The sequence below is a fragment of the Acipenser ruthenus genome, chromosome 13, assembly GCF_902713425.1.
Source record: "Acipenser ruthenus chromosome 13, fAciRut3.2 maternal haplotype, whole genome shotgun sequence".
NCBI classification, from domain to species: Eukaryota; Metazoa; Chordata; class Actinopteri; order Acipenseriformes; family Acipenseridae; genus Acipenser; species Acipenser ruthenus.
Genome location: NC_081201.1, coordinates 14973862 through 14993861, shown reverse-complemented (window position 1 = coordinate 14993861; position 20000 = coordinate 14973862). Strand labels below are relative to the sequence as shown.

General features: G+C 47.8%; 1 long non-coding RNA gene and 1 pseudogene across 1 annotated transcript in view; both read right to left on the bottom strand.

Moving 5' to 3' along the window:
- Window positions 1–5934: 5934 nt before the first annotated feature.
- LOC131697109 (U2 spliceosomal RNA) lies at window positions 5935–6136 on the bottom strand (annotated as a pseudogene).
- A 12056-nt stretch (window positions 6137–18192) lies between these two features.
- Window positions 18193–20000, bottom strand: part of LOC131740152 (uncharacterized) — a 9903-nt gene continuing 8095 nt past the window's right edge. Inside the window, exon 2 of the long non-coding RNA XR_009330783.1 lies at window positions 18193–18517. This is a non-coding gene — a long non-coding RNA (uncharacterized LOC131740152). The remainder of the gene's footprint in view (window positions 18518–20000) is intronic.

Genomic DNA, 20000 nt, shown 5'->3' with positions numbered 1-20000 from the left:
TTATCAATAGTGCAGAGGCCCAAGGCCCTGAGACAGGTGGCAAAATAGAAACGATTCATGTAACATACCTTCCTGTCCAGGGCCTGGATGTTCTTGATAGTTTGCGTGAGCCCCTGCACTCGGGTGAGCTGCACAACGTCCGGGACCCCCTTACCTCCCTTCTTGTCGGCTTTACTCAGGGTGGCTCGCTTTACCCTCTCCATCTTGCTGCCCCAGATAAAGCGGTGGATAATGCGGTCCACCACTTTTTTGGTGGTCCTGTCTGGGGGAAAGATTTTTCCTACATAAGAGAGGATGGGGAACAGTATAGACTTGGTTATTAATACTCTACCCGTCATTGTTAAGGATCTTGTGCTCCATCCGCCAATCTTTTTACGGACCTGGTTAATGGCCGCCGTCCAGCTCTGGGCCCCCGAGCTATTGTTCTCGAAAATGAGGCCCAGAATCTTGATTTTGTCCTTTTTGACAGGGTACATGTCCGACAGTTCCCTATCTACCTGCCAATTTTTAGACACGTAGACTTCGCTCTTGGACTTATTAATCACTGCCCCGGTCGCCGTGCAGTACTTCTCAAGGATATTACTAATCCGAGGTACCGACGATGTGTTGGTGCAAATGAGTGACACATCGTCCATATATGCTGTTGTTTTGACCTGGACCCCGTTGGATCCAGGCAGCTGGAAACCAGTTATATTGGTATCCCTACGAATTGCCTGCAGGAGGGGTTCAATGCACACGACATATAGCAGTGGGGATAGTGGGCAACCCTGTCTGACCCCTGACTGGATAGATATTTTACCAGTCAGGTGCCTGTTCACCAAGACTCGGGTACTAATGTTTGTATATATGGTTTTAACCCACTCCCTAAGTCCAGGAGCGAATTTCATCTGGTCCATCACTTTGTACATATATTCATGGCTTACCCTATCGAACGCCTTCTCCTGGTCAAGGTTGAACAGGCAGAGGGGATGGTTCCGTTCTCTAGAATAAGCCAGAATGTCCCTTGTTAACATTAAAATATCCGTGATGGACCTCCCTGGGACGCCACAAGCCTGGTCGGGGCCAATGACCAAAGGGAGGTGTACTTGTAGCCGGAGCATCAGAGCTTTGGCTAGTATCTTGTAATCCACGCAAAGGAGGCTGATTGGGCGCCAATTCCGTAGATCTTTAACTTCCCCTTTCTTATGAAGGAGAGTAATTACACTCTCCCGCATAGAAGGGCCCAACCGCTTCTCCCTGTAGACCGCTCTGTAGACCTCCGCTAAATGGACTTTTAGCGTGTCCCAAAAAAGATGGTAATACTCACCCGGGATGCCATCTGGACCTGGCGTCTTACCGGTGTTCATGGTCTTAACCGCCTGGGTGAGCTCCTCCAGCGTGAGTTCTGGGTCCTTCTCCTCCTCCTCCTCGTCCCGCACTGAGTCAGGCTCCAACTGGCTCAGGAACCACTCTATCAGGGTGTCATCTGTAGCTTTGATGTTATACAGGTCCCTATAGAAGTTCTCTACCACTTTTTTCACTCCCTCACTATCCTCTACTATCCTCCCCCTGCTGTCGAGCATGGAGGACATCAAGTGCCGCTTCTCCCTCGTTTTCTGGAAGAAGAAGCGAGTACACTTTTCGTCTTCCTCCATTTTTTGCACTTTTGCATTGTGCATGACCTTTCGTTGTTCCTCCCTACAAAGCACTGAAAGATCTAGCTTGGTCTGGGCTATCTCGTCGCTTACAGGGAACCCCCGAAGCTGAAGCAGGCTCAGACGCTGGAGGGCAGCATTCAGGTATTTATATTTGGCCCTCCTTTCTTTTGCTTTCCTCTTGCCTGCTGCTATGAAATAACCCTTAGTTCTCATTTTGACCATCTCCCACCACTCTATAGGGGAGTTGAATAGGTCACGCAAAGTGGTCCACTCAACAAGCCTGCTCTTATAGGCTGCAGCTATGGAGGGGTCATCGAGTAAGGAGGTGTTTAATTTCCAGACCCCTGACCCCATCTGGGAGGTCTGAGGGACCTGCAATGTTACCTGCAGGAGCCTATGGTCAGAGAAGAAGACGGCCTGGGTGTCTACTGCCGTCTTCGTAAGGGAGCTGGTATGCAGGACGAGATCTATACGGGAGAAGGAGGTCCCAGATGAGCTCACCCAGGTAAAGGGAGGCACCAGGTCCTTACCTGCATCACACAGGGAGAAATCAAATATTACGGAGGACAAAACTCTACTAGAGCGGTCGTTGCGTGGCCTGCTCCGGTCTACGTCCCTCAGAGCACAATTGAAGTCACCTGACACGATGACGGGTACGTTCCCCAGCAGGAGTGGACGCAGCTGTGGAAAAAATTGAACTCTTTCGTTTTGGTTAGTGGGTGCGTAGACATTGACCAGTCTGAGGGGAGTGTTGTTGTATGTCACATCCACGCTCAGAATTCTACCAGGTTCTACCTCCCTGCTGCTGCGGGAGGTAATAAATGGGTTTTTAAACAGGATACCTACTCCGTCGGCTCTGGCTATGTTGGAGCCCGACCAGAAGGAGTCCCCCAGGGTCCAACTCTCCTTCAGGTCCCTATAATCAGGGCTCGACGAAATACCACACTCCTGCAGAAAGATGAGATCTGCTTTCAAGTTAGCTAGATAGTTTAGTACATCAAATCTTTTTTGTGTCTCCCTGATGCTCCTGACATTAACAGACACACATATCAGGGCCATCAGGGTAGCTAACAAGAAAAGGAGTCGCTGCGTCCACCCCATAGCGACTATGATTGGGAGGTCGGGACACTCTTCCTACTCTTAGCTCTACGCTTGCTTCGAGGGGGCTTGGGCTTATTTGCAACTCCCATCACCCCTGAGAAGGTACTCACTGCTGCCTCGTCCAAGAAGGCACCGTCTTTATATGCACAGTACGTGGAGTTGTTGGGGCTATTCAACTCCCCACAAGGTAAGTCTGGTGGAACTTGCTCAGGGCCCCTCGGAACGTGTGGGTCAGCTTTGTCCTGGGGGGGGGTTATGACAGACAGCATTCTTTGGCTGTTACCGTCTGTTGAGTTGGAGCTGTTAGCAGACTTCTGGCTTACCGCGTCCAGGGGTATTCCCATGTCCTCCAGTGCTGTATCTAGGAGGACCTCTAGGGGGCCCCTGGTTTTGCCCATACAAGGGAGGGGGTCAAGGATGCTTTGAAGGGAGGCCCTTCGCTTGAAGAGGGTCATTGCTACCGAGGTACTGCTGGTCAGGGAAGGTGTTGACCCCGACCTCTCCCTCGGTGCATTAGTGAACACCTCTTCTGCGAGGTGTGCTAGGGTTTGTGCCAACGACTGGGAAGGCTGGCTGGGGATGCCCTGGCTGGCTGCTACCTGCCCACTAGGCGGCAGTGTAGCCGTCCCACTCGCCTCCGTCTCTGCCTGCGAGGGCAAGACTGGGGACTTTGTGTGGACATTAGCTGGTTTTGGATCTATGGGGGCCACCTGCAACTTGCTGTCTTTGATCCTGATCTTCTTTCTTTTCCCCCCCTCGTCTCTACCCTTTCTTTTCCCCACCCTCTGCTGGTTCTTCACTCCCTTCCCCTCCTTCTCACTCTCACTGTCGCTTTCGCTTTCCTCCCCCACGGACTCAATCCTTATGGCGTCATAACGAGAGCCGAGGGGGAGTGCTGGCGCTGAGAGGGCCCTACTCAGGGGGGGGCCGCTGCTGGGTCCGGGCTCCCTCCCTGCCTCGTGTTCTGCATCAGAGGAGCTACTGGAGGAGCTAGTGGAGTAGCTGTTGTACTCTCTCTCTGGGCTGGGGGAAGGGGTCCTCGTAAAACGGGACATGTCTCGGGGGCGGGGGGGTGAGGGGGGTGCTGGTGATGATGGTGGTGCTGGAGTCTGGGTCTTGGATACTGTTGGTGGTGATGTGGACTGATCTTTGTTACTTGCTCCCTCTTCCTGCTCAGGCCTAGGCTTGTTCATGTTTGCCTTGCTGGCTCTGGCCATGTTGGCATAGGAAGAGGGGCAGTCCTTAAACAGGTGCCCCTTCTTTCCACACAAATTGCACTGCCTCTCTTCTCTGCAGTGGCTGGTCTCGTGGGGGGCGCCGCAGTTCCTGCACTTGACTACAGTACATGCGGCCGCCAGGTGTCCTAATTCCCCACATTTCCTGCAGAGTTTTGGCATCCCATTATAGAATACCAGCCCTCTGTTGGGCCCTAACACTATGGAGTTTGGAATGTGGCGGACGCCTCCAATGCCCGATGGATCAACATTAAGGCGTACCAGCCACTTTCTGGCTCCTGTCCAAACCCCATCTTCGTCTGTAATTTTCCTCCCTTCTGATGACACCCTCCCATAGCGGTTAAGCCATGTTGTAATATCATAGTCGCTAACAGCCTCATTGAAAAATTGGACAGTAACAACTTTCATTTCTCTGTCTGTCAGTGCATCCACACAAAATTCTTTGTATGGAGCGAGATATTTATTCTCCCCCCAAAAGGACCACATTTCTTGTAACTTTTGGGGGTTCCTAAAACTGACCTCAAACACTTCCTTAAGCCCTGGCAATTTCACCAAACAATTCAAGTCAGAAGGGGAAAAACCCATACCCCTCTGAAGAATGGTCCGGCTGAACTCCAGTCTCGTCAGTCCTGGTTCCGTTTCATCTTGCTTGTTTCTTGTGAAGCGCACCGCATTGTGCCTCCTGGTCTCCTGGGTTGGCCGGAACGCCATCCTTCAGCTGGCTCCTCCGATTGGGGTGGGAGAAGCCTCTGGACGTCCGGGTTGTCTCTCTCTGCGGAAAAGAGACAACGTAAGCAGCAAATCTTGGGCAGTTGAAGGAACTATTACTTTAGTCCCTGAGGAGATGGTCGCCTCGCAAGAGGGACCCCCTCCCCAGGTGAACGGTGTCCTTCCCTGGCGGAGTAGGGGGCGCTGCTTGGCACCGAGACCACGTAGGAAGAATCGTGGCTGTGACGCCTCCTCGGGGTCCGGGGCCGCCCTCTGCTCCTCCCAGATGGCGCCCTCTGCTGGGTGCCTGCTGCTCTCTCGTTCTGGATCTCGATTACAATCAAGGGCTGGGGATGAGGTCGTCTAGGTCATCAAAGGGTCCTCAAAGGTCGTCTGGATGGTAGGTCCTCCTTCTCTCTAACTCCAGGAACGTCTGGAAAAGCCGGAACCGCCTGAAAAAGAAAAAAACTGGAACCGCCTGAAAAAGAAAAAAACTGCTCTCAACAGTCAACAAAATCTTGAAAGACCCTCGGCCTGGATTGGGCAAGCCAAAACCAGACTGAGCATTAGTCTTCCAAAAAGTTGCCGAGCTGAAGAAAGCCAGTCAAAAATAAAAAAAAAAAATTCTGTTCCTCCTCACCCGAACAAACCTCTCACAGACCCTCGGAGGGAGCGGGCAATGCCACTACCCTCTAAGCCTTAGTCTTAGAAAGATTTATTCGAACTGAAGAGAAGCCAGAGTGTGGTTTTACTGGTAGCCCAGCCCTTCCGGCCGGCCCAAAGGCCTTCTCCTCTACCCGGCGGCAAGGCCAAACAAAACCAAACAAAACAGGGAACTCTTCCCAAAACGCAAGTGCCGTTCGGTCCCGGCAAAGGGGCGCTTTGCTGCTGCTGCCGCCTTGAAAGCGAGGGCTCCTTGCCCCACTAAACAGCTCCGTTTCTGCTTTACCGCTGCGCTCGTCCTCCTCCTCCCACGAGCGCAAGGCCTTCTGGGTACACTGGCCTGCTGCGTGAGCAGAGCAGACTGTCCATCAGTTAGGCAGGCCTGCCTTCCTTATTTGGAACAAACAAACAAACAAACAAAAAAAAAAAAAAAAAAAAAAAAAAAAAAACAACAAAAAGAGCGGGAAAAAATACAACCCAGAAAAAGGGAGAGGGAGAGGCTGGCTAGCGCTCTCTCTGTCTCTCTGTCTCTCTGTCTGCCTGCCTGCCTGCCTGCCTGCCTGCCTGTCTGTCTCTCTCTTTTTTGACCTTTCTTGTGCACCGTTCCCGGAGGTACTGCAATACCGGGTCGATGCGTGGAGTGGACGGAGCAAGCCCCGGTTCCATCTCCTGCTTCCAAAAATCAATTTAATATAGACGGGTCCCCCTATGGGGGACGTATCAGATATTAAACTGATAAGAACAGATTTTTTTTTTTTTTTTTTTTAATATTTATTTCACACAAACAAATATACAGAACATCCAATCAAACAAATTCACAAAAGAAAATACATGACAATATTCAGAGTATACACCCCGCAAAATAAACTCTAAAATCCATCCCATACATACCCCATGTCACACCTACCCCCTTCCCTTATTTACAAAAATCTTACTACAAATACACCAAACCCTTCCATTTTTCTTTTGCAGCATTGAACCCCCACCTTAACACATCCCTTTTTACCCTACCCCTCAAATCCCTACATACCTTATTCACCACCCACAGTACTTTCCATTTCGTATTTGATTTAACTAAAACATTTCTTGCATCCCAGATACTCTGTTTCACTAAACTAATAACTAACCACAATAAAAACCCTACCTCCTTCTTTATCCCTTTATAATCCAATCCCTCCACCACAATACTATACGACAAAGCAAAATCTAACAAAATCAAATCAAACACCTTCTCTATTTGCGCCCAAACCCTTTTAACAAAAAAACAGTCCCAGAACACATGACTCAAAGTCTCTTCCACCCTACACTTGATTCTAGGACAGAACTTATTCTTTGTTAATTTGTGTCTATGTAAAATTTCCCTTACAGGTAACCTCCCGTGCACCACTAACCAATTTAAATCTTTTAACCTATTATCTAAACCTTTCGGCTGCACCCTTCCCCACACCTCTTTTGTGACCCCCCCAACCAACTCCAAACCCTCCCCCTCAATGATATTTTTATACAGAAGTTTGTGCTGTGTACATAATTTCTCTGTTTTACAAATTGGATGTTTCTTTAAAAAACCAACTGCACACTGATAATGCTCTGGCAATACCTCTGCCTTTGGTCTATTATTCGACCAGACAACAATATTTCTCATAGTAAAAGAAAACCATAATGAAACAAAATACTGACATTTATGAAAAACCACTGGATTCAAAGCAATACATAAAGATGAAAAAAAAATACAGTCCAATTTAAGAGGGATGTTAGGAACATCCCTCCCCCCATCCTCCACCCTCCTATACATGATATCCCTCTTGATGTATTCATATTTCCCCCCCCAAACAAAATCAAAAACCATTTTAACCAAAATCTTTCTGAATTTATATGGTAAAGGAAAAATGTAAGATAAATACAATAAAAATGGAAGAACATCACTTTTTAGCACTAACACTTTCCCCAAAAAAGTTAACTTCCTACACTTCCATAATCCTATTTTCACCCTTAACCTTACCAATTTATCCGCCCAATTCTTAACCCCACTCCCCTTGTGATAGAATGAAATCCCTAATAACTTTAACCCCTCAGTGCATAACTGTAAACCCCCTGGTACATCAGACCTATCCCTCCAGGCCCCAAGAAACATAACCGATGATTTATCCATATTCAATTTTGATCCTGATGCTAAGGCAAACTGTGCAAGAACCTGAAGAACTCTTTCCAAACTTCTGTCTGATGTCAAAAAAAGAGTTGTGTCATCCGCATACTGCGAGATCTTAACAGAGACACCCCCACTCCCTGGTAACAACAACCCCTCAATCCCATCATCCACTCTCACCGCCTCCGCAAAAGGTTCCATATACAAAACATACAACAGAGGAGACAGTGGACACCCCTGCCTCACCCCGGAAACTTGTAAAATGAATTCCCCCAGATGCCCATTAATATTCACCCTACTACCCACCTCAGTGTACAAAATTTTTAACCACCTCAGAAACTTTTCCCCAAACCCAAAATGTGCCAAAACTCTAAACAAAAAACCTTGGTTCACCCGATCAAACGCCTTCTCCTGATCCAGGCTCACCAACATTAGAGGTACCCTCCTATCCTCAGCCCAACTAATTGCATCCCTTGTTAACATCAGATTCCAATGAATCGATCTACCCACCACCCCACAGGTCTGATCCTGACTTACAATTAACGGCATTGCTTGTTTTAACCTCTCAGTCATAACCTTTGCGATTATTTTATAATCCACCGTTAACAAAGTGACTGGCCTCCAGTTCCTCAGGTCCATCTCATCCCCTTTTTTAAACAATAAAGAAATCACACCATTCCTCATAGATTTTGACAAACTCCCTGTACGAAAAACTTCTCCGACCACCATTAATAATACTGGCCCAATTACCTCCCAAAAAGTAACATAAAATTCTTTAGGGAGACCATCTCCCCCTGGCACTTTCCTATCTGCCATTTTATTAAGCGCACTTTTCAACTCAGCAACAGTGACCGGTCTCTCCAAACTCTCTCTCACCTCATCAGACAGCCTGACATGCACTTTATCCAAAAAAGAGGCCGCAACCTCCTCATTAACCTCTTTTTCTGAAAATAATTCTTTATAAAAATTACTAGCACAGTCTAGCATGCCCTCTGTATCCACCACCGTGATCCCATCTTTCCCCTTTAAACCCCTGATCACCCTCTTTTTTTGTTCACCCTTCACCTGTTTAAAAAAATATGAACTACATGTCTCATGTTTTTCTAAAAAATCCCCCTTACACCTAAACAAAAAATTACTCGCCCTTTTTTCCCACACCACCCTCATCTTATCCTTAAGTTCCCTTGCCTTTTCAAAATCAAAATTACCCCCTGTGTTTCCCCTTATATACACCCCCTCCAAATCCTTCTGTAACCCCAAAACCGCTCTCTGCTCCTTCCTCCTTCTATTCCTGCAGAATTGTTGAGTAAGTATCTTAATTTTTCCCTTTACCCCCTCCCACCAAACTAGAACAGAATCACAATAACACAACATTTCAACCCATCCCTTAAAATGAAACACAAAAAGCTCCCTAAACGTTTTATCTTCCAATACCTCACAATTAAATTTCCAAAACCCGCCACCAAACACCGGTGTTGTGAAACTAATAATACATTTTAAACTATCGTGATCTGAAAACCATAACGGAGATGTATTGCAAAAACTAACAGACAACACATTTGAAACAAAAAAATAATCTAATCTACTTTTTGCCCCCCTTGAATTTCTCCATGTGATCCCTTCCAACCCTGGATTACATTTTTTAAAACTATCCACTAAACTAAAAAGTACTATAATACCTTTTAACACCCCCACCGTATAATCGTGCACATTCCCCTTATCTAATGATACATTAAAATCCCCTCCCAAAACTATATGTCTATTTGTCACAAGGAGATCCTTTATGGCAACAAAACAGTCCTTTCTAGAAACCAAATCAGTAGGTGCATATACATTAATCAGTCTCAGCTTTTGACCTCTCCAGTTCACATCCACACACAGAATGCGCCCTGGCAGTACTGAAATGCATTGCACTACCTCCATCTCCTTGTCCTTTAATAACACCCCTACCCCAGATGAATGCACCCCCCCCACACTCCACCTTGACTCCCCTCCCCCCCAGTCTTTTGTGTACAAAGCAATATCAGAAGCATCCCTTAAATGAACCTCTTGCAAAAAACAAAAAGAAAATGACAAAGAATTTAAATAAAGAAACACAGAAACTCTCTTATTATAACCCCTCAAACCTCTTACATTCATAGAAATAAAAGATAAAGACATAATGCACTAAAAAAGATATGAAAAGCAAAAAAAATAAACCATCATTCACAAGTGAGAAAACCACAAAAAACCCCTCAAACCATTAGTCCCAAAAAGTCTATCCCTAGAAAGGGCCCATACCTTCTGTATCCACATAACTCCTCTCATTTTGTTCCTCTGGTAACCCCATGCCTGAGTCATAAGGACCTGGACTCACCGGTGAAAGACATAAAACTGCCGACTGCAGCACCTCTTCCTCCAAACCAGTGTCCGGTATCATGGAAGATGATGAAGAAACCGACCCAGATACCTCCTCTGCAGTCCCTGACTCCACTAAACATAACTGCTGGGAAGAAACCGCCTCTAAGCCCATGCGCTGCACGCCCACTATCTTCTTTGGAGTCCCCTCTAAACCAACAGACGCTGTCTCATGCTCCACTTCTTTGTTCCTCTTCCTCCCCTTTCCCCTTCCTTTTCCTTTTCCCTGAACCAAAATCTGCTCCGTCGTATCAGTCACGCCATCAGGGGTATCTCCCCACGACACTCCTTCCATTTCTTCTTCACCACCTTTTACCTTATCACCTTCTGCTGCCCCTCCGTCAGGCACAGCAATGTGCCTCATCTCCTTCAACACTTTTTCAATTGGAGGCATGTCATCCACCACTTCCAATCCATCTGTCTCATGGCCCCGTGCAACATCAGCATATGTCTGCTTCCGCTTAGGACAATTTTTAAACAAATGCCCTTCTTCTCCACAGACATTACAGCTCTTATTTTTCTGACAGTCTTTTGAAACATGTCCCAGTTCTCCACAGTTCCTGCATCTCTCTTGTGTACACCCGACCTCTATATGGCCAAAACTGGAACATTTTCTGCAGAACAGGGGCTGCCGTGAATAAAACAGATAACCCCTATCTGCTCCAATAAAGAAATTTGCGGGGGGATGACGGAACCCATCATATCCTCCCTCCTCTTGCCGAAGCAGCACCTGAAACTGTCTCTTCCCGTTCCAAATTTTAAAGCCGTCTCTAAGTAACTTTGCCCCGGAAATCACATCTACATACCTGGACAGGAAAGCACTTATGGCTAAATCCGACACATATGGATTGTACATATGTACTGTTATAATCCGGAAATTTGTTTTAGCCAAGGACTCCACGGAAAAAAAAGATAAAGGCTCTTGATCCTCTTTAGCATTACAAGTATCAAGAAGATACTGAAAAGCTTGTGCGCTATGCAAAGTGACGTCCAAAAATTTCGATGTTCCATTCCTTTGTAAACAAAAGATTTCTTCCGGCTCAAAATTCAAAACTCCCAGCAATACTTCACGGATAAATTGTTCTCTATCCAGCATCTCTTCCTCCGCTCTTCCCTTCCACAAAAATCTTGCAGTATTCCTAAGCCCAGCCCGACCAGCTGACTTAAATGGATTGTTGTAGGTCATCCTGCACACCGCCTTCTCTTTCTCCTAGTGAACAAATGCTGCGGTCATGCCACACACACCTGATCTGAGCCAAGAGGCCGAGAAGCGATGCCCACAATGGTTTTGACCAAACGCCCCGGGCGCGGCCGCCCGCCGGAGCTGCCGGGGTACTCGCTTCTTGGACTGAGGGGAAAAATGGGAAAAAGAAAAAAAAAAGAAAAAGAAAAAAAAAGGTGCCAGGCTCTAATTATTAACACGGCCGGCGCCGCTGTGCTCGTTCTGCTTTTAAACCCATGTCGAGCCCCACCCCGAGGGGCAGGGCTAGCCAAAAATTGCATTGAACTCATAAATGCTCCTCTCCACGGAAATCTTTAGTAAAATACTCTTTTATTGAGATTTTACATTTTTTTTTTTACATTTACACCCATTCGTTTTTTCATTCATTTTACATTTCTTTTAAAGATGACATTCATGCATACAGACATACATTTTGTTTTAAAAGCATTTAAAATACATTTAAAAACACCAAGACAATTGTGCTTTGTACATGGTTAAAACAGACACAGATTAAAATCAACATGAAAAAAACCTGTGCTGTTTTAAAAGTGACTGGAAAAAAAGAACCATCTATAAAAAACCAGTGCTTGTGAGGGCCGGGGAGTGCTCTCTAAAAGTTCAAAAGTGAACATAAAACTATATTACTGAAACAGGGACAGGGGAAAAGGGACAGTGTGTGGAACAGTGAGTTAAAATTCTAAAATTTTAAAACACTTAAAATGTAACTTTTAATAGTTTACATTAAAAATCTTAAAGATACATAAAACAAAACAAAACAAAATCAAATAAAACATTCAACATAAATCAAATAAAAGTCCATAAAACTGAAACAAAAAGACTACATAAAACCAGGGCACCGTTCAAAAACGGTCATGCCAGCTAAAAAGGGCGGAATGCTGGCATGACAAAATAAATAAAAGGCTTAGCGGTGCCCCGTAGTCCCGCTCCTAGGAGCTAGCGGTTCCAGTTTTTTCCTTTATTCCATCTTCACGTCCTGAAGTCCGGCGATCCTCCACTCCGCGCAGGCCTTGTCCTTCCCGAGGGTCCGGATGTCCAGAATTACAAAGTCCTTGATAAGAGTTTGTGCCCTTCTGGTCGTGGTGATAGTGTCTAGCTCCTGCTTGTGATAGACACAGACGTTACGGCCTTCCCACAGGATCTGCTTGACAACATTGATGACACGCCAAACGCACTTAGCTGTGCTGGTATCGATTCCTCCCGCAGGCCCATAGAGCACAGTCTCAGCGGTCATCTTGGCCGTGTCAGCAAACCTGTTTAGGAAGACAGAGACAGAGAGCCAGACACTGCCAGCCACATCACACTCCCAGAAGATATGGGCTGGTGTTTCTCTCTTGCGGCACTTTGCATAGGGGCATGTTTCTACTTGGGCTAGTCCCCTCCTGAACATGAACGCTCGAGTGGGGAGTGCACTGTGGACGGTGTTCCATGCTATATCCTTCTGGACATTACTGAGGCAGCTGTGAGACACATTCTCCCAGATTTTTTGGCTTTGGGTGAGGGAGAAAGTAGCTACTTTTTCAATTTCCTGGGAACCGGCAAGATATTTAGTTACAGCCTTGTATTCCCAGGAGGCCAATTTTGCTTTATCTAAGCCCAATTTATATATAGTGTCCCTTAAGGTTCTATAATACAATGGGGGGTCCCAGGAGTACGGCACGGTGTTATCAATAGTGCAGAGGCCCAAGGCCCTGAGACAGGTGGCAAAATAGAAACGATTCATGTAACATACCTTCCTGTCCAGGGCCTGGATGTTCTTGATAGTTTGCGTGAGCCCCTGCACTCGGGTGAGCTGCACAACGTCCGGGACCCCCTTACCTCCCTTCTTGTCGGCTTTACTCAGAGTGGCTCGCTTTACCCTCTCCATCTTGCTGCCCCAGATAAAGCGGTGGATAATGCGGTCCACCACTTTTTTGGTGGTCCTGTCTGGGGGAAAGATTTTTCCTACATAAGAGAGGATGGGGAACAGTATAGACTTGGTTATTAATACTCTACCCGTCATTGTTAAGGATCTTGTGCTCCATCCGCCAATCTTTTTACGGACCTGGTTAATGGCCGCCGTCCAGCTCTGGGCCCCCGAGCTATTGTTCTCGAAAATGAGGCCCAGAATCTTGATTTTGTCCTTTTTGACAGGGTACATGTCCGACAGTTCCCTATCTACCTGCCAATTTTTAGACACGTAGACTTCGCTCTTGGACTTATTAATCACTGCCCCGGTCGCCGTGCAGTACTTCTCAAGGATATTACTAATCCGAGGTACCGACGATGTGTTGGTGCAAATGAGTGACACATCGTCCATATATGCTGTTGTTTTGACCTGGACCCCGTTGGATCCAGGCAGCTGGAAACCAGTTATATTGGTATCCCTACGAATTGCCTGCAGGAGGGGTTCAATGCACACGACATATAGCAGTGGGGATAGTGGGCAACCCTGTCTGACCCCTGACTGGATAGATATTTTACCAGTCAGGTGCCTGTTCACCAAGACTCGGGTACTAATGTTTGTATATATGGTTTTAACCCACTCCCTAAGTCCAGGAGCGAATTTCATCTGGTCCATCACTTTGTACATATATTCATGGCTTACCCTATCGAACGCCTTCTCCTGGTCAAGGTTGAACAGGCAGAGGGGATGGTTCCGTTCTCTAGAATAAGCCAGAATGTCCCTTGTTAACATTAAAATATCGGTGATGGACCTCCCTGGGACGCCACAAGCCTGGTCGGGGCCAATGACCAAAGGGAGGTGTACTTGTAGCCGGAGCATCAGAGCTTTGGCTAGTATCTTGTAATCGACGCAAAGGAGGCTGATTGGGCGCCAATTCCGTAGATCTTTAACTTCCCCTTTCTTATGAAGGAGAGTAATTACACTCTCCCGCATAGAAGGGCCCAACCGCTTCTCCCTGTAGACCGCTCTGTAGACCTCCGCTAAATGGACTTTTAGCGTGTCCCAAAAAAGATGGTAATACTCACCCGGGATGCCATCTGGACCTGGCGTCTTACCGGTGTTCATGGTCTTAACCGCCTGGGTGAGCTCCTCCAGCGTGAGTTCTGGGTCCTTCTCCTCCTCCTCCTCGTCCCGCACCGAGTCAGGCTCCAACTGGCTCAGGAACCACTCTATCAGGGTGTCATCTGTAGCTTTGATGTTATACAGGTCCCTATAGAAGTTCTCTACCACTTTTTTCACTCCCTCACTATCCTCTACTATCCTCCCCCTGCTGTCGAGCATGGAGGACATCAAGTGCCGCTTCTCCCTCGTTTTCTGGAAGAAGAAGCGAGTACACTTTTCGTCTTCCTCCATTTTTTGCACTTTTGCATTGTGCATGACCTTTCGTTGTTCCTCCCTACAAAGCACTGAAAGATCTAGCTTGGTCTGGGCTATCTCGTCGCTTACAGGGAACCCCCGAAGCTGAAGCAGGCTCAGACGCTGGAGGGCAGCATTCAGGTATTTATATTTGGCCCTCCTTTCTTTTGCTTTCCTCTTGCCTGCTGCTATGAAATAACCCTTAGTTCTCATTTTGACCATCTCCCACCACTCTATAGGGGAGTTGAATAGGTCACGCAAAGTGGTCCACTCAACAAGCCTGCTCTTATAGGCTGCAGCTATGGAGGGGTCATCGAGTAAGGAGGTGTTTAATTTCCAGACCCCTGACCCCATCTGGGAGGTCTGAGGGACCTGCAATGTTACCTGCAGGAGCCTATGGTCAGAGAAGAAGACGGCCTGGGTGTCTACTGCCGTCTTCGTAAGGGAGCTGGTATGCAGGACGAGATCTATACGGGAGAAGGAGGTCCCAGATGAGCTCACCCAGGTAAAGGGAGGCACCAGGTCCTTACCTGCATCACACAGGGAGAAATCAGATATTACGGAGGACAAAACTCTACTAGAGCGGTCGTTGCGTGGCCTGCTCCGGTCTACGTCCCTCAGAGCACAATTGAAGTCACCTGACACGATGACGGGTACGTTCCCCAGCAGGAGTGGACGCAGCTGTGGAAAAAATTGAACTCTTTCGTTTTGGTTAGTGGGTGCGTAGACATTGACCAGTCTGAGGGGAGTGTTGTTGTATGTCACATCCACGCTCAGAATTCTACCAGGTTCTACCTCCCTGCTGCTGCGGGAGGTAATAAATGGGTTTTTAAACAGGATACCTACTCCGTCGGCTCTGGCTATGTTGGAGCCCGACCAGAAGGAGTCCCCCAGGGTCCAACTCTCCTTCAGGTCCCTATAATCAGGGCTCGACGAAATACCACACTCCTGCAGAAAGATGAGATCTGCTTTCAAGTTAGCTAGATAGTTTAGTACATCAAATCTTTTTTGTGTCTCCCTGATGCTCCTGACATTAACAGACACACATATCAGGGCCATCAGGGTAGCTAACAAGAAAAGGAGTCGCTGCGTCCACCCCATAGCGACTATGATTGGGAGGTCGGGACACTCTTCCTACTCTTAGCTCTACGCTTGCTTCGAGGGGGCTTGGGCTTATTTGCAACTCCCATCACCCCTGAGAAGGTACTCACTGCTGCCTCGTCCAAGAAGGCACCGTCTTTATATGCACAGTACGTGGAGTTGTTGGGGCTATTCAACTCCCCACAAGGTAAGTCTGGTGGAACTTGCTCAGGGCCCCTCGGAACGTGTGGGTCAGCTTTGTCCTGGGGGGGGGTTATGACAGACAGCATTCTTTGGCTGTTACCGTCTGTTGAATTGGAGCTGTTAGCAGACTTCTGGCTTACCGCGTCCAGGGGTATTCCCATGTCCTCCAGTGCTGTATCTAGGAGGACCTCTAGGGGGCCCCTGGTTTTGCCCATACAAGGGAGGGGGTCAAGGATGCTTTGAAGGGAGGCCCTTCGCTTGAAGAGGGTCATTGCTACCGAGGTACTGCTGGTCAGGGAAGGTGTTGACCCCGACCTCTCCCTCGGTGCATTAGTGAACACCTCTTCTGCGAGGTGTGCTAGGGTTTGTGCCAACAACTGGGAAGGCTGGCTGGGGATGCCCTGGCTGGCTGCTACCTGCCCACTAGGCGGCAGTGTAGCCGTCCCACTCGCCTCCGTCTCTGCCTGCGAGGGCAAGACTGGGGACTTTGTGTGGACATTAGCTGGTTTTGGATCTATGGGGGCCACCTGCAACTTGCTGTCTTTGATCCTGATCTTCTTTCTTTTCCCCCCCTCGTCTCTACCCTTTCTTTTCCCCACCCTCTGCTGGTTCTTCTCTCCCTTCCCCTCCTTCTCACTCTCACTTTCACTGTCGCTTTCGCTTTCCTCCCCCACGGACTCAATCCTTATGGCGTCATAACGAGAGCCGAGGGGGAGTGCTGGCGCTGAGAGGGCCCTACTCAGGGGGGGGCCGCTGCTGGGTCCGGGCTCCCTCCCTGCCTCGTGTTCTGCATCAGAGGAGCTACTGGAGGAGCTAGTGGAGTGGCTGTTGTACTCTCTCTCTGGGCTGGGGGAAGGGGTCCTCGTAAAACGGGACATGTCTCGGGGGCGGGGGGGTGAGGGGGGTGCTGGTGATGATGGTGGTGCTGGAGTCTGGGTCTTGGATACTGTTGGTGGTGATGTGGACTGATCTTTGTTACTTGCTCCCTCTTCCTGCTCAGGCCTAGGCTTGTTCGTGTTTGCCTTGCTGGCTCTGGCCATGTTGGCATAGGAAGAGGGGCAGTCCTTAAACAGGTGCCCCTTCTTTCCACACAAATTGCACTGCCTCTCTTCTCTGCAGTGGCTGGTCTCGTGGGGGGCGCCGCAGTTCCTGCACTTGACTACAGTACACGCGGCCGCCAGGTGTCCTAATTCCCCACATTTCCTGCAGAGTTTTGGCATCCCATTATAGAATACCAGCCCTCTGTTGGGCCCTAACACTATGGAGTTTGGAATGTGGCGGACGCCTCCAATGCCCGATGGATCAACATTAAGGCGTACCAGCCACTTTCTGGCTCCTGTCCAAACCCCATCTTCATCTGTAATTTTCCTCCCTTCTGATGACACCCTCCCATAGCGGTTAAGCCATGTTGTAATATCATAGTCGCTAACAGCCTCATTGAAAAATTGGACAGTAACAACTTTCATTTCTCTGTCTGTCAGTGCGTCCACACAAAATTCTTTGTATGGAGCGAGATATTTATTCTCCCCCCAAAAGGACCACATTTCTTGTAACTTTTGGGGGTTCCTAAAACTGACCTCAAACACTTCCTTAAGCCCTGGCAATTTCACCAAACAATTCAAGTCAGAAGGGGAAAAACCCATACCCCTCTGAAGAATGGTCCGGCTGAACTCCAGTCTCGTCAGTCCTGGTTCCGTTTCCTCTTGCTGGGTCCTTGTGAAACGCACCGCATTGTGCCTCCTAGTCTCCTGGGTTGGCCGGAACGCCATCCTTCAGCTGGCTCCTCCGATTGGGGTGGGAGAAGCCTCTGGACGTCCGGGTTGTCTCTCTCTACGGAAAAGAAACAACGTAAGCAGCAAATCTGGGCAGTTGAAGGAACTATTACTTTAGTCCCTGAGGAGATGGTCGCCTCGCAAGAGGGACCCCCTCCCCAGGTGAACGGTGTCCTTCCCTGGCGGAGTAGGGGGCGCTGCTTGGCACCGAGACCACGTAGGAAGAATCGTGGCTGTGACGCCTCCTCGGGGTCCGGGGCCGCCCTCTGCTCCTCCCAGATGGCGCCCTCTGCTGGGCGCCTGCTGCTCTCTCGGTCTGGATCTCGATTACAATCAAGGGCTGGGGATGAGGTCGTCTAGGTCATCAAAGGGTCCTCAAAGGTCGTCTGGATGGTAGGTCCTCCTTCTCTCTAACTCCAGGAACGTCTGGAAAAGCCTGAAAAAGAAAAAACTGGAACCGCCTGAAAAAGAAAAAAACTGCTCTCAACAGTCAACAAAATCTTGAAAGACCCTCGGCCTGGATTGGGCAAGCCAAAACCAGACTGAGCATTAGTCTTCCAAAAAGTTGCCGAGCTGAAGAAAGCCAGTCAAAAATAAAAAAAAAATTCTGTTCCTCCTCACCCGAACAAACCTCTCACAGACCCTCGGAGGGAGCGGGCAATGCCACTACCCTCTAAGCCTTAGTCTTAGAAAGATTTATTCGAACCAACATTTCTTTAGTAAAATACTCTTTTATTGAGATTTTACATTTTTTTACATTTACACCCATTCGTTTTTTCATTCATTTTACATTTCTTTTAAAGATGACATTCATGCATACAGACATACATTTTGTTTTAAAAGCATTTAAAATACATTTAAAAACACCAAGACAATTGTGCTTTGTACATGGTTAAAACAGACACAGATTAAAATCAACATGAAAAAAACCTGTGCTGTTTTAAAAGTGACTGGAAAAAAAGAACCATCTATAAAAAACCAGTGCTTGTGAGGGCCGGGGAGTGCTCTCTAAAAAGGTTCAAAAGTGAACATAAAACTAGATCTAAAACAGGGACAGGGGAAAAGGGACAGTGTATAAAACAGTGAGTTAAAATTCTAAAATTTTAAAACACTTAAAATGTAACTTTTAATAGTTAACATTAAAAATCTTTTAGATACATAAAACAAAACAAAACAAAAATCAAATAAAACATTCAAAATAAATCAAATCAAAATCCATAAAACTGAAACAAAAAGACTACATAAAACCAGGGCACCGTTCAAAAACGGTCATGCCAGCTAAAAAGGGCGGAATGCTGGCATGACAAAATAAATAAAAGGCTTAGCGGTGCCCCGTAGTCCCGCTCCTAGGAGCTAGCGGTTCCAGTTTTTTCCTTTATTCCATCTTCACGTCCTGAAGTCCGGCGATCCTCCACTCCGCGCAGGCCTTGTCCTTCCCGAGGGTCCGGATGTCCAGAATTACAAAGTCCTTGATAAGAGTTTGTGCCCTTCTGGTCGTGGTGATAGTGTCTAGCTCCTGCTTGTGATAGACACAGACGTTACGGCCTTCCCACAGGATCTGCTTGACAACATTGATGACACGCCAAACGCACTTAGCTGTGCTGGTAGTGATTCCTCCCGCAGGCCCATAGAGCACAGTCTCAGCGGTCATCTTGGCCGTGTCAGCAAACCTGTTTAGGAAGACAGAGACAGAGAGCCAGACACTGCCAGCCACATCACACTCCCAGAAGATATGGGCTGGTGTTTCTCTCTTGCGGCACTTTGCATAGGGGCATGTTTCTACTTGGGCTAGTCCCCTCCTGAACATGAACGCTCGAGTGGGGAGTGCACTGTGGACGGTGTTCCATGCTATATCCTTCTGGACATTACTGAGGCAGCTGTGAGACACATTCTCCCAGATTTTTTGGCTTTGGGTGAGGGAGAAAGTAGCTACTTTTTCAATTTCCTGGGAACCGGCAAGATATTTAGTTACAGCCTTGTATTCCCAGGAGGCCAATTTTGCTTTATCTAAGCCCAATTTATATATAGTGTCCCTTAAGGTTCTATAATACAATGGGGGGTCCCAGGAGTACGGCACGGTGTTATCAATAGTGCAGAGGCCCAAGGCCCTGAGACAGGTGGCAAAATAGAAACGATTCATGTAACATACCTTCCTGTCCAGGGCCTGGATGTTCTTGATAGTTTGCGTGAGCCCCTGCACTCGGGTGAGCTGCACAACGTCCGGGACCCCCTTACCTCCCTTCTTGTCGGCTTTACTCAGAGTGGCTCGCTTTACCCTCTCCATCTTGCTGCCCCAGATAAAGCGGTGGATAATGCGGTCCACCACTTTTTTGGTGGTCCTGTCTGGGGGAAAGATTTTTCCTACATAAGAGAGGATGGGGAACAGTATAGACTTGGTTATTAATACTCTACCCGTCATTGTTAAGGATCTTGTGCTCCATCCGCCAATCTTTTTACGGACCTGGTTAATGGCCGCCGTCCAGCTCTGGGCCCCCGAGCTATTGTTCTCGAAAATGAGG